The following is a 14,047-nucleotide window of genomic DNA, read 5'->3' on the forward strand; positions in this document are numbered from 1 at the left end:
AAGTCTGCAGTATCAACTATGCCTTCAACATTTCCAGTAATTCTTTTATCACTAGGCAGTCTACCCAACTATTTAAATCTCCATTCGTCACTCAAACACCTCATCTCCATACACACTTCCTCACTCTCAGTATCTGATCTTCCCATGTACTTCATCAAGAAACTAGAAGCTAACAGACAGGAGTTGCCTCAACTTTCCAACAACACATTCATTCAGTAAACATTTAGTAAGTACCACTATACGTGTGGACTCTGGAACCAGATTCACCCATGACCTTTACTCTAGCTTTGCCCTTTGGTTAAGTTACTTAACCACTTTGTGCTCCCATTTATTCATTTCTAAAATATGGATGAGTACTACCAACTTCACAGGGTTGTTATGGAAGTTAAATAAGTGTATTTGACACATTTAGAATGGTACCTGGCACAGGGTAAGTATGTCATAAATATGAGCCATTACTACTACCATGATGAAACTACATGGGCCAGACGCCAGGTGTATACACAGATCCATACCCACCCTTTCATCCTCCCCCTCTGCTGAAACACAGGAAGTGTCTGTATCTTCTCCATCTAAAGCCAATACTTCCACTCCCCTTCTTTTAACTGGATTTAGGAGAAGATAAAAACAATATGAACATAACCTAATATGAGAAAACTCAGAAGGAAAAGTAACTTGCCCAAGATCATAAAGCTATTAAAATGCAGAGGATAAGAAATCAAGTTTAACACTGTAACTACATCATTCTGCCTTCCAAATGTCCATCCTATTTAATTGACAGAAATTTCTACCTCCTAAATACCTCAGCTCCTGCTACAGAAGTAAAGCTTGGATTTGACAAATGAGAATTTCCCCAAAGTAAACATGAAACACCAGTTTTATAAAATTTCTAAAATTCTTATTATATTTTATAAAATAATGAAACTACAAGTATGCATAAGACATTTCAAATTATGGAACAGGGAGTACTGAATTCTGAAGGTGGTTAGGGAAGGTGTCATAGCCTACAGGATGCCAACATGAATACTGTGAACAGAAGTATGCAGAAAATCCCTGGCAGAGAGTTAACAAGGGGCAGGGAATGCCTTGATGGTGAGAAAAAGTTAGAGCTGCTACCAGCAGGAAATCTCCTGGACATGACAAAATCTGTTTCATAAAAAAGAACATATTAAAACTATTTGGCATGTGGGCCCAAATCAAACAGTACAGCATGAAAGTCTGGAGATCACCTAAGGACTGAAAGCAGCGTCCCTTCAAGTCAGGAGTTAGAGTTCCAACAGCTGTCAAGGAATCCTGATCCTTCAAACACTACTAAAGAGGCAGTATAAAGGAACTCTAAGGAGTGGAAGTGGCAGATAAGAGATTCCTCTATGTTCAGAACACCTGGAATCACTTAAGAGACATCTGTTATCATCTGGGAATCAGAGATTAGAGTACAGGACCACTGGTTTAGGTCAATTCAGAAAAGTATTTCCATTTCTCCACAGCAACTGTTCATACAAGTAAGGCCACAGGCCTTTGGGCTTTTCATCATACCTCTACACAAACTCCTTATTACGGCATTTACAAGTATACAGTTTTCCTACAAACCAGGGTAAATAAAATGAATAAATCTTAAAATGAAGGGAAAGAGTGAGAATATGAAGAAGACTAAACGATCCTAAACATCACAATATGCCAATTATTCTTATATACATTATATGTAATTCTCTTAATAATGAGAGGATATGAATCAGTTAACTATGTTTTATCTCTAAACTGAAATTTGGAAGTGAAATATCTTGCCCAGAGACACAGAGTTCATTAATGAAGAGTTGTGATTTGACTCGAGATGTGTGACTTTGCCATTATGCCTTTTCATATAGGGAGGGGAGGTTTAAAAAAAAAAATCACAAAATGATGTCCCTTTACATGAAGCTAGACCAACTGACTTACAAACAAAAGCCATCTAAACATACTTCAAAATTAAGGTGGCGCTTGCTTCAGCAGCACATATACTAAAATTGGAACGATACAGAGAAGATTAGCATGGCCCCTGAGCAAAATTAATGTGTATTATTAGAGATATTCTTGTCTGGCAGACATGCTAGCATTGGTCAAGTAAAGGGAAGACAAAGTAACGGCATTTTATGCTGGACAATATGCAGCTAGCTGGATACTCTGAGTGGTGGTGATGAGCACTTAACCTTGAACACTTCAAAAAAAGTCATTCTGGCAGCCTGGGACTGGTTGCTGTCCTCTTGCATGTTAACTGACTCTGCTTCAGTCACAGACACCAGCCCCTGTGGTGAGGTTGGCTGAGAAAGTGTGCAGGTGGCTTCCTTCAGGCCACGCTGTCCACCACCAGGTTGGGGCGAAGGGGTGGGGGTGGCTCTCAGAGCTTTTAAGAGAGTCATGAGTGGCATGAAGGAAGCAGCACAATTTCACATGCCTGAACACTACCATGACTATAAAACAATGGGGAGAATTCGGGGAACAGATAAATTGAAATGGATTCCCTTCTAGGTCTTTTTCCATAAGAGTCCACAGGTTGGTGGCCAGAAACAAACAATTCTCAGTAACGTATTTCACTGACTTCTTAAAAATTATTTTTCACTCGCTTCTAAAATGCATTTGTTTAGCATTTAACTTTTCTGAATTAGCAAGAGAATGAGAATACAAAATTGTTACAAAAAGTACCTCTGAGGCTTGAGACCCTGGGTTGACAGCTATCACACTGGCATGATGTTCTAAAACTCACTCCTATGAAAACTGCCTTGGTCAGACCATCCCATAAGGGACTCTGAGCTGCCTACAGAGAGAAGGCAGTTCTTCATTCTTCATTCAGTCAGTCACCCAAATAACTTCCTCAACCTACCTAAGTGCCTGAATAAGGTAGATACTTAATACATGCTTAATCAGTGAGTGAGTAGAATCATTTAGCAAATTACCTAGCGTTGGTTTTTAGATGTTAGGCAGAAAATTTCTGGGTTTAAAATAAGCTAAAACTAAGCTAAGGTACCAGATTCCACAGCCAACAACTATAGGACTGGAGCTCTGGGAAATTCATGCTCCAGACACTGGATCTTAAAGCCACAACAAATGCCCCTTAAGAGTATGACTTGTACTGTTTTGGAGCACTCCAGGGAGCAGCCTCTTTTAGGATAAATATGATCTTGGCTACTACCAAAAGCATAGCAGAGAAAAGCAAATCTTCACCTACTCCCTTCACAAAAACACTATAAGCAATTCTAGAGAGTGGTGGGAAGGCACAGCATACAAACAAGGGAAATTACTTTTACACGCATTGTTTTTCAGTTAGCATCTTCACAGATCTCTACTCCTGGGTCAAATTAGATCCAATCAAGTGGAGAATAGACCCATGGACAACACCTTCAAAGAGGAAAGAACACTTATGATACCCATTTGCTTTTAACGGTTCCCACACAGTGACAGTACTAAGCTCTCATTTTCAGCATTAGCTGAAAGAGTGTTCACAGCCTTAAAAGGGAGAATGGGGGGAGAGGAGGGAGCCTGTCGAGGCATCACAGCTGCCTTGAAAGCTGGAAGACCACTGTAGTCACAGTCCATCAGTTTCCTGCCTGTGGTTTCCTTTCATTCTCAGAGCCTATTTAAATTACTAATAATCAGGAAACCTACATGACAAGACATCTATTAAAGACAACTACTAATAAAATCAAAACTAAGTATCAAATCGGATCATGGTAGGACTGGCTCCTGGGTTATAATTTAAGTTTGCATGAAGTACAAACGAACGCAGTGGAGGCACTGCTCCGAAGAACAAAATTAATTGCCTTTGTGAGTTCTCCCAATTCACAAAACTCCTTCAGGGAAGTTACTGCTTTGTTCACAAACAGTAGCCACTTAAAATCCCACATGCTCTTATTATCACATACATTCTTAGTGGGACAGAGGCATGAGGAATAAATGTTTATGTACACTTCTTCAACTATGCCAATATTTTTAAGTGGGGCCCATCTTACTATAATCACATAAGCCATAAATGCAAATGCATAATCTAGTTTTTAAGTGTGATAAAAATAACATGTACTTGGTGAGTGAATTTGGCTACTTTTCACTTCACCTTTTCCTTTTTTAATTTAATTTTATTTTATTTTGGTATCATTAATCTACAATTACATGAAGAACATTATGTTTACTAGGCTCCCCCCTTCATCAAGTCCCCCCCACATACCCCTTCACAGTCACTGTCCATCAGTGTAGTAAGATGCTGTAAAATCACTAGTCTTATCTGTGTTATAGAACCCACCCCGTACCCCCTCCACATTATACATGCTAACTGTAATGCCCCCTTTCTTTTTCCCGCCCTTATCCCTCCCTTCCCACCCATCCTCCCCAGTCCCTTTCCCTTTAGTAACTGTTAGTCCATTCGTGGGTTCTGTGATTCTGCTGCTGTTTTGTTCCTTCAGTTTTTCTTTGCTCTTATACTCCACATATGAGTGAAATCATTTGGTACTTGTCTTTCTCCGCCTGGCTTATTTCACTGAACATAATACCCTCTAGCTCCATCCATGTTGTTGCAAATGGTAGGATTTCTTTTCTTCTTATGGCTGAATAATATTCCATTGTGTATATGTACCACTTCTTCTTTATCCATTCATCTACTGATGGACACTTAGGTTGCTTCCATTTCTTGGCTACTGTAAATAGTGCTGCAATAAACATAGGGGTGCATTCTGTCTTTTTCAAACTGGGCTCCTGCATTCTTAGGGTAAATTCCTAAAAGTGGAATTCCTGGGTCAAATGGTATTTCTATTTTAAGCATTTTGAGGAACCTCCATACTGCTTTCCACAATGGTTGAACTAGTTTACATTCCCACAAGCAGTGTAGGAGGGTTCCCCTTTCTCCACAACCTCACCAACATTTGTTGTATTTGTCTTTTGGATGGTGGTGATCCTTACTGGTGTGAGCTGATATCTCATTGTGGTTTTAATTTGCATTTCTCTGAGGACAAGTGATGTGGAGCATCTTTTCATGTGTCTGTTGGCCATCTGAATTTCTTCTTTAGAGAACTGTCTATTCAGCTCCTCTGCCCATTTTTTAATTGGATTATTTGCTTTTCATTTGTTGAGGTGTGTGAGCTCTTTATATATTTTGGATGTCAACCCTTTATCGGGTCTGTCATTTATGAATATATTCTCCCATACTGTAGGATACCTTTTTGTTCTATTGATGGTGGCCTTTGCTGTACAGAAGCTTTTCAGCTTGATAGAGTCCCACCTGCTCATTTTTGCTTTTGTTTCCCTTGCCAGGGGAGATATATTCATGAAGAAGTCACTCATGTTTATGTCCATGAGATTTTTGCCTATGTTTTTTTCTAAGAGTTTTATGGTTTAATGACTTACATTCAGGTCTTTGATCCACTTCGAATTTACTTTTGTCTATGGGGTTAGACAGTAATCCAGTTTCATTCTCTTACATGTAGCTGTCCAGTTTTGCCAGCACAATCTGTTGAAGAGACTGTCATTTCCCCATTGTATGTCCATGGCTCCTTTATCATATATTAATTGACCATATATGTTTGAGTTAATGTTTGTAGTCTCTATTCTGTTCCACTGGTCTGTGGCTCTGTTCTTATGCCAGTACCAAACTGTCTTGATTACTGTGGCTTTGTAGTAGAGCTTGAAGTTGGGGGATGAGATACCCCTCACTTTATTCTTCCTTCTCAGGATTGCTTTGGCTATTCGGGGTCTTTGGTGGTTCCATATGAATTTTTGAACTTTTTGTTCCAGTTCATTGAAGAATACTGTTGGTAATTTGATAGGGATTGCATCGAATCTGTATACTGCTTTGGGCAGGATGGCCATTTTGACAGTATTAATTCTTCCTAGCCAAGAGCATGGGATGAGTTTCCATTTGTTAGTGTCCTCTTTAATTTCTCTTAAGAGTGTCTTGTAGTTTTCAGGGTATAGGTCTTTCACTTCCTTGGTTAGGTTTATTCCTAGGTATTTTATTCTTTTTGATGCCATTGTGGATGGAATTTTTTCCTGATTTCTCTATTAGTTCATCGTTAATGTATAGGAAAGCCACAGATTTCTGTGTATTAATTTTGTATCCTGCAACTTTACTGAATTCCGATATTAGTTCTAGTAGTTTTGGAGTGGAGTCTTTAGGGTTTTTTATGTACAGTGTCATGTCATCTGCAAATAGTGACAGTTTGACTTCTTCTTTACCAATCTGGATTCCTTGCATTTCTTTGTTTTGTCTAATTGCCGTGGCTAGGACCTCCAGTACTATGTTGAATAACAGTGGGGAGAGTGGGCATCCCTGTCTTGTTCCTGATCTCAGAGGAAAAGCTTTCAGCCTCTCGCTGTTTGGTATGATGTTAGCTGTGGGTTTATCATATATGGTCTTTATTATATTGAGGTACTTGCCCTCTATGCCCATTTTGTTGAGAGTTTTTATCATGAATGGATGTTGAATTTTGTTAAATGCTTTTTCAGCATCTATGGAGATGATCACGTGGTTTTTGTCCCTCTTTTTGTTGATGTGGTAGATGATGTTGATGGATTTTCGAATGTTGTACCATCCTTGCATCCCTGGGATGAATCCCACTTGGTCATGGTGTATGATCCTTTTGATGTATTTTTGAATTCGGTTTGCTAATATTTTGTTGAGTGTTTTTGCATCTACGTTCATCAGGGATATTGGTCTGTAGTTTTCTTTTTTGGTGGGGTCTTTGCCTGGTTTTGGCATTAGGGTGATGTTGGCTTCATAGAATGAGTTTGGGAGTATTCCCTCCTCTTCTATTTTTTGGAAAACTTTAAGGAGAATGGGTATCACCTTTTCCTTGTGCCTGCCAAAGTACCTATCTAAAATATACCAAGAAGGAGTACAGTCATATCGTAGCCCAAAATGCAATGCTTGGTGGCATTATACACAAAATTTAATTGGGAGACCACCAGATTAGCCAAGTGACCCAGATAATACTCTCAGATCTGATAACCTTGGACTAGTCACATCCTCTCTGGGCCTTACTGGTAAACTGGGGAACAAAGGATATGATACTAAGCATGGCTGTGAATTTCATGAGAATGGAGTTTCTTCTCACTCACAATAGTTCCAATACGTGCTTGCTAAGAAAAATAAATGGAGTCCATACTATGGTCAAGTTCTGACTACCGATGTATACAGAGCAACTCATTTAATCCCTATAACAATCCTGTGAGGGGAATGACTGTCTCCATCTCACAGGTAAGGAAAGATAGCTCAAAAAGAAAGCCAACTGTGCAAGATCACACAGCTGCCAGGTGGAGTGGGGATTCCAACCTAGGTTTAACACCAAAACCTAAATTGCTTCTAATAATAGAAAAATAAGTATTTCTGTGAAATGAAATTATTTTATTTATACTGCACATGTCCCAAACTATCTCAGTCCATTCAAGAATAGAGGGTATATCATTTTTCATTCCTAAACCCTATTTTAATTTAGGACTTTTACACCTTGTTTACATTGATAGAATTTTAAACAACTTAGTAGACAGAGCATTGCAGGAGCCCTTGATAGCCTCCAGGAGGTTCCCTCTGGATACTCCACTTCCTCAGAGCTTTTGCCAGAGTACATAGCTTATTCCCCACCATTCCAACCCATCACTTACATGCCAAACAGTGTGTTGTTGGAATGGCCCCTATCCCTCTGCATGTACAATCCAAGTTTTTGCAAAGCAGCTACAAAGGCAATTTTGGAAACTTACAACTCTTAACAACTCTCCCATCTGGTTTTCACACCGGCTCCTTCCTCCATAAGCCCACGGAAGTCACAGTCGGCTCCTGGTTTCTGGGAAGCTAGTTGTCTTTTCATCTTGCTGGGTGTATGTTACGTCTGTCTGTCAGCAAATTGGGAAATGGCCTCCATCCTGACAGATACATTTTGTAAAGCCTTAAAAGCACATACACTAATGTGAAGAGAAAAAGGAAATTCTCTGGTTTTGGACTCTGGTTATTTGTTCTTTACGGCTTATGTGTCAAGGGAATGGGATTTCCCAGGTAGAGGTACTAATGTAAAATGCATTAGTGTTAAGGTGGGGGCTCCCAATCCACCCAGGGCCAAAGGGTTAATACAAAATGACAGAATTTAATGACTGCTATTATGGTTACCAGGCAACCAAGAGAAGGTGTGCCATAAAGGCCTAATTAATGAATGAGGTAGCAAGACTTTCTGTTAAGTTGGTAAGCAGTTCACAGTTCACCATTGGTTGGCTTTGCCCAGATGGTAATACTCTTAAGCTTTCTTAGCTCCACTGAGCAGCAGCAAAATAATGTGATTATAGTTGCAGCTCTGGCTAAAGTCCTGACATCCTTTCCATACTCGGGGCAATTTCTCAAGTCAGTTGAAACAAGAGTCTCCAACAAAGATTCACGTTGAGGATTACGTGTTTGCATTTGAATTCTCATACATTCCAGGTCCAGAGGGACACTGGAAAGATTATTTTCTGGGCATTCTTTTGCTGCAGTAACATTAAGAGGAGTCACAGCCTGGGGCGCAAACTGAGTTGCCATTGGAATTAGAGGCTTTGTTGGCAAAACATTCTTTTGGAATGGAGAGCCCAGATGACAGTAACAAAAGACTACAATCAGTGTCCACACCTTACCAAGGTCTGTACTAGTGTCTTTCATTCATTATCTTTAGTAGCCCTGTGAAGGAGACATCACCACTCTCAGTTTTCTCAGAGACTCAGTACCCTGCTCGGCATTACACACACACTGCTAGCATGCAGCTGAGCTAGAGTCAAACTGTGTCCAGACTCCTGGGCCCTTTCTCTCCACACTGCACCAGGCTGCCACTGCTGTGGTTGACAATTATGATGACATCTGCCCTCCAGAGAGTACTTGCTAGGTAGGTGTCAATACACAGCTGGCACGTAATAGCTGTTATTTCCTATAACAAATGAGATTTTGGTGGTATTGTTAATTCCTGTTTTAAAGAGAAAGAAAAAGCAGCCCAGGTAAGTATTTGCCCAAAGTCATTAATCTGGTGAATGAGGAAAGCAACACTGAAACTCAGTGCCATGGCTTCAAGCCTGCCCTCCTTTCACTGTGCCACACTGCCTCAGCAACTACCACCACTCAGGCTGGCTGTGATTTAACTCTCATCCTGAAAACGGACAGCATATTCAGTTACTGTTCCCTCCATACCACGATCATCAAGTAAATATGGGAACTTTTAGCTGGAGAGTGTACCTTCTACATCAAAATGTAGTTCAAAATCACCACATATTCAAACAGGGAAAGGTCCCTGAGAGCAGGGGGAGTGGGCTGGCAAGAGAAGAAAAAAGGTTTCCTTCACCCCAACCCTTATCTAAGTCTAAAACAAGAGAGGAGGGGGGGACAAAAGAGGCAGCTGCCTCAGATGGCCTGAGCTCCAAGGGAAAATATTCTTATTCTTTAATGGAGAAAGGTCTGCACATGCTGAGGGGCCAAAGGGGGGGCCCATAAGAACAAAGATAAAAAGAAGAGGAAGGAAGATTGGTCTGAGAATAATGAAAGTATTCTCATTAATGGGCCTGCAACTTCAAATGTCATCAAAGCAGAGGACCCAGCTCAGTCTAGCAAAAGATCGGAACTGCCCCTCCAATTCTGTCAGTCACCCAAATACAATCTTTTTAGTAGGCCCAGCAACAAGTATGAATGCTCACTTTTCTGACTACCAGGGCTATTTAAAATACATTCAAACTCTTTCCAGACTAATCTTGGCAGAATTAACTTTATCTTTTTTTTTTTTTAATAGTTTGGTCCATGACTATTTACCACTGATTCTTGCTTATTATTGGCAAGTTTTAAAATCCAAGATTGGCTTCCTTATATATTGCCTTCCAATATGTGTGCGGGTTGCCTCGGTTCTATGGGTTGTGAGTATACATTTAGGAACACAAACAATACTAGTTTAAGCAAAATGAAATCAGAAGACTAAACCAGCCACCTTTGCCCAAAAGAAATGGCATTTATTCATTCAACAAACATCCAATGAGCATTTAAAAGGCAAAACGCTAGGGATTTAACTACAAAAAACAGGACTTTCAGACTATAAGATTTCAAGACTTTAAGATTATAAATTATACTTTCTAAGTGTATAACTAAGAACTGTCTTTTGCCTTAGACTGCAAGCTTACTTACTGTCTCCCAACTCAACTCTTCCCTCCCTTCTCTGCCCTAACACAGATCCCCACAGCTTCTCTCCTGACCTATAACTCACTCCTCCAAGCTGGAACCAAAATGATTTTCTTACCCACAAATCTGATTGTGTCACTCCCTTACTTAAGATTCTCCAGGTCACTCTTCACTGACTTCAGGTTCAAGTCCAAAAGCCACAACATGGCATGTGAGGTCCTTGCTCTCTAGTCCTGCAGAGCCACTCTGATCCATACACACTGCATGACTTGCCACTCTGCAGAGTCACCACGCTCCCTTGGTTCTGGGCCCCTGCCTCTGCTATCCAATTCTGCTCCTCCCAGGTAGCCTTCTCACCTGCCCTTTCAGTCTCACCTCACTTCCTACTACCCTCGGGGCTTTGCTCCTTTATATACCTACCACAAAAACACCTCATCTCTATATGACCTGCTTTGCAGAATGCAGTAAATGAACCAACGTTTGCTGAATGAATGAATGGACTATAACTAACACTAATCATATCCTAGAACAATCTCTCTTTGCTGCCCTGAATGTTAAAAAAGAAAATTTCAAATTCTCCTTGCTTCCTTGCTTCTTCTTCTCAAAGGCACTGAACTAGTCTAACCTCTGTAGTCTTAGCAGTTGATGCTCACTCCCATTTTTCAAGTCAGTTGAGTTGCTCCAATTAAGCTACACTTCTCAGTCTAACCCTAGACTGGAAATTGAGAGCCACAATATAAAACAAGCACCACTCATCCGAGGAGAATGAAGAGAGGGAGGATCCAGATCACACATGGAACATCTAATCAACTTCTAAAACCACACACACCTAAATTTTCCTAATGAGACTTTGGTATGAATTTCATCCTTTAGTGGTACTGAAAAATAAACACTGCATTCTCAATGCTGGCTCCTGGCCAAATCTGTCTTCAACTCTAGCACTGAGAGTTAACCACCTGGAGTGAGGGGGAGGAGATGGAGCAAAAGGGAGAAAGGGGAGAGAAGACAGAGGAGCATAAAATTGCAAAAATATTCACTGAGCCAACTTCAGAAAAGCCCAGTTGATTTAAAATGAAAGCTAAGATGCAGACAGGAGGTGGCAGCATGGACTTGAGCTCTGAGCATCAAAATGTCTGGCCAGGACTCCCCAGTCTTTTCTCCAAGGCTGTGCCACAGAAGCCAGATCATAACCTCTCTGGGCACAGGTCTGTCCTCTAAATAAGGGAGGAGCAACTCACCTTTCTTAGTCTAATGAATGTATCTAAGAATAAAAGAATAAGATGATTAGCAATTCCTAAAAGAATCAAGCTATAAAAAAAAAACTATCCCAAAGTTCTCTGATAGCTGATATCAAATTGTCAAATCTGAACTTGCACTCTATTTTGAGTAATACTCTAAATGGGCTTCTAATGACTCAAAACCATGAAACTTTCAAACTGGCTCAAAAGCCATTAACAAAGGCATCCTCAGGAAAATTCCTAGCAAAGACAGATTCAGAGGCAACTTTTACTCAATTTTGAAAACTCACGTTCAATGAGTTCTAAGTTTATAGTAAAATGTCCCTGCAGTTGTAGTGCCATTCAGAGAGCAATGACACCAATTAAGCCCCAAGCCGCATTAAGTGTTAAAGCTTTGGATATAGCTAAAAATTCAGAAGTTAAATATGAAACTCTTTCATGACCCTCATTGCATTTTTGCTTAAAAAGTTTCAATATTAGTAGTATAATTGTGAGTTAAATGCTAAAATTCAGCAACATTCAGAGACAGAATTTACAAAGCCTTTTAAGACACTTAAAAGCTGAATGGCTCAGGTCTTTGATGTGACTGAATGCTTTGCAAACCAACTTGAGAACAAGTTTCCTTTGCTCCAGTATGCAAAGGCAGCTGCCCATGACTACAGGTTCTAGAGTGTGATTTGGAAGCCTTTTAGCATCACACTCCTCAAAATTCAAATCTTGGTTTGTGTCTGTCCCTATAGGTCATTGTTGGCCAGATGGAAAATATTAAGGAAAAGATATTACAACGAATCCAGCAGGCTGTGGTACACAGTTGCAAGGCCCCAGTTAAGCACAAGCAGATCTGCAGGCAGGCTCTGCTCAGCTACAAGCAGAGCACTGGCGCATCCTCCCTCTGCCCAGCAGCAGGAGGGCCCCAGGCCAGCTGAGAGCAGCCACCATGCCAAACAGATTGTGTGAGTCTCACTGCTTGGATGCTTCCAGAGAAAGAGGGAGAATCGATGGGCTCCTTTGTAAACAACTTCTTGTGCTTTCAGGCTGTGGCTGACTTCAAAGGTGGCATAACTTAATCCTGTCACAAATTATGCCATGGAAGTCTTGAGGCAGTTTTCTTCCTGAGGAAATACCTATGTGGTCACTTATAAACTGGATTCTAACAGGTAAACAGCAAAAGACAAAATAAAAAACAAGTGCAGCTTTTAGCAAGAAAAACTGCACAAATGTAATTTCTACTCACAATTTTTCAGTAAAATCTTGCTGAATAGTACTGAATACAGAGCTTAAGTATCAAAGTTTGTGTTGCCATGACATTTCTTATATGTCCGTCTCCATTAACAGGTCCTCACAGTACTGATGCACCCTCAAATATCTATTAAATAAAACGTTTTAATTTCTAATAATGACTAAACTTTATTGAAAGCTTAGTCTAAAAAATGCTTCTTCTTAAGACTTTATAGGAACTAAATTTCTGGAAACAAACATTTTTACCAAGAAAAGCTCTCACTTAGAAATAACGTAAGGTAGGTGTTATCATCATTATGCTCTTTACACAAAGGCCTAGGATAATTCAATAATAAGTTGCCTAAGATTTAAGCCAACTCCGGCTACAAATCCAGATTCTTCCATGACTCCGTGTATCATCTGAATGAACTTTAGCCATTGGCTAAAGTTTCCAATAGGCACTAGACCATGAAGCAGCCCTTGAAGACATGGATAGGGCTTCATTCACAGCTGCACCCTCAGGACCCAGCACAAAGCATGAAAGAATGAACGAAGAGAGTAGAAGGACCCAGCTTCTACCAGCTGCCCATATGCAAGCAGCCATGACAGGTAGTGCCAAATGTGTCCAAGCATCATTGCAGAGAATACAGTACTTGGGTGGTTCTTGACATCTGGGAAAAAACTGTGTAAAGAAGAGATCTTCAATAGAGATTTTTAACCTAGGATCAAAGAAGGGGTTCAGTTAAAACATTTAGTATCTATTAAATTTTCCAGGACATCCAAAGACATATTTTGGAGATAGTTCCTGAGGTTTTAGTAACATTCTCAAAGGATTCCCATCACCCAAAAAAATTAGCTCCATGAAGTAATAAAATTGGAGAAGACCCTCTTGGAGAGGAGAGTGGGGAAGACCAAGGATTCTGGTGATCAAGGGCCTATGTTCAACTCATGCCCTCCGAACAGCTTTCGAACCTTTGTCAGGTCCCTGTCACACTAAAGCTCAGTGTTGTTATCAGCAATTTATACAGTTGTCATCAGAATTAAAAGGGATACTGAATATTAAAAGTATTAAGTCATGATAGCTTCTCTCTACCTGGCTGTACTCTAAGTATATATGGTATACAACAATAAAACACGAGCAGGAGATAGTACAGAGCCACTGAAGGAACTACAATGAAGGTAAAAGCTGCTGCTATTTTCCCAGAAACTATTTTCTTATTTAGTTGTCTAAGAGTAAAAATGCACAAAATGTCATCGCTTTTCATAGTGTCCACTACAGAGCCTCATTTTTATTAAGCTAGAAGTTAATATCTATGCTTTAAACTAGATTTTCTTAAGTAAAATAAGTTGACTTGTATTCTCATATGCAAAGCAAAACAAAAGAAATTCTAAAATGCTAGGACACCTGTTGAAAGAAGGAAACATGGATTCTGTCTCAAAACTAATCTGCCTTTAAACATCC

At 40.0% G+C, this 14,047-nt stretch overlaps 1 protein-coding gene and 1 pseudogene across 10 annotated transcripts in view; one reads left to right on the forward strand and one right to left on the reverse strand.

Annotated features, from left to right (window-relative positions):
* DENND1A (DENN domain containing 1A) overlaps positions 1-14,047 on the reverse strand; it is a 553,926-nt gene that overhangs the window by 302,416 nt on the left and 237,463 nt on the right. The window lies entirely within an intron of this gene.
* Positions 1,974-2,074, forward strand: LOC118926714 (U6 spliceosomal RNA; annotated as a pseudogene).

This window comes from Manis pentadactyla, chromosome 3 (assembly GCF_030020395.1).
Source record: "Manis pentadactyla isolate mManPen7 chromosome 3, mManPen7.hap1, whole genome shotgun sequence".
In the NCBI taxonomy this organism is placed as follows: Eukaryota; Metazoa; Chordata; class Mammalia; order Pholidota; family Manidae; genus Manis; species Manis pentadactyla.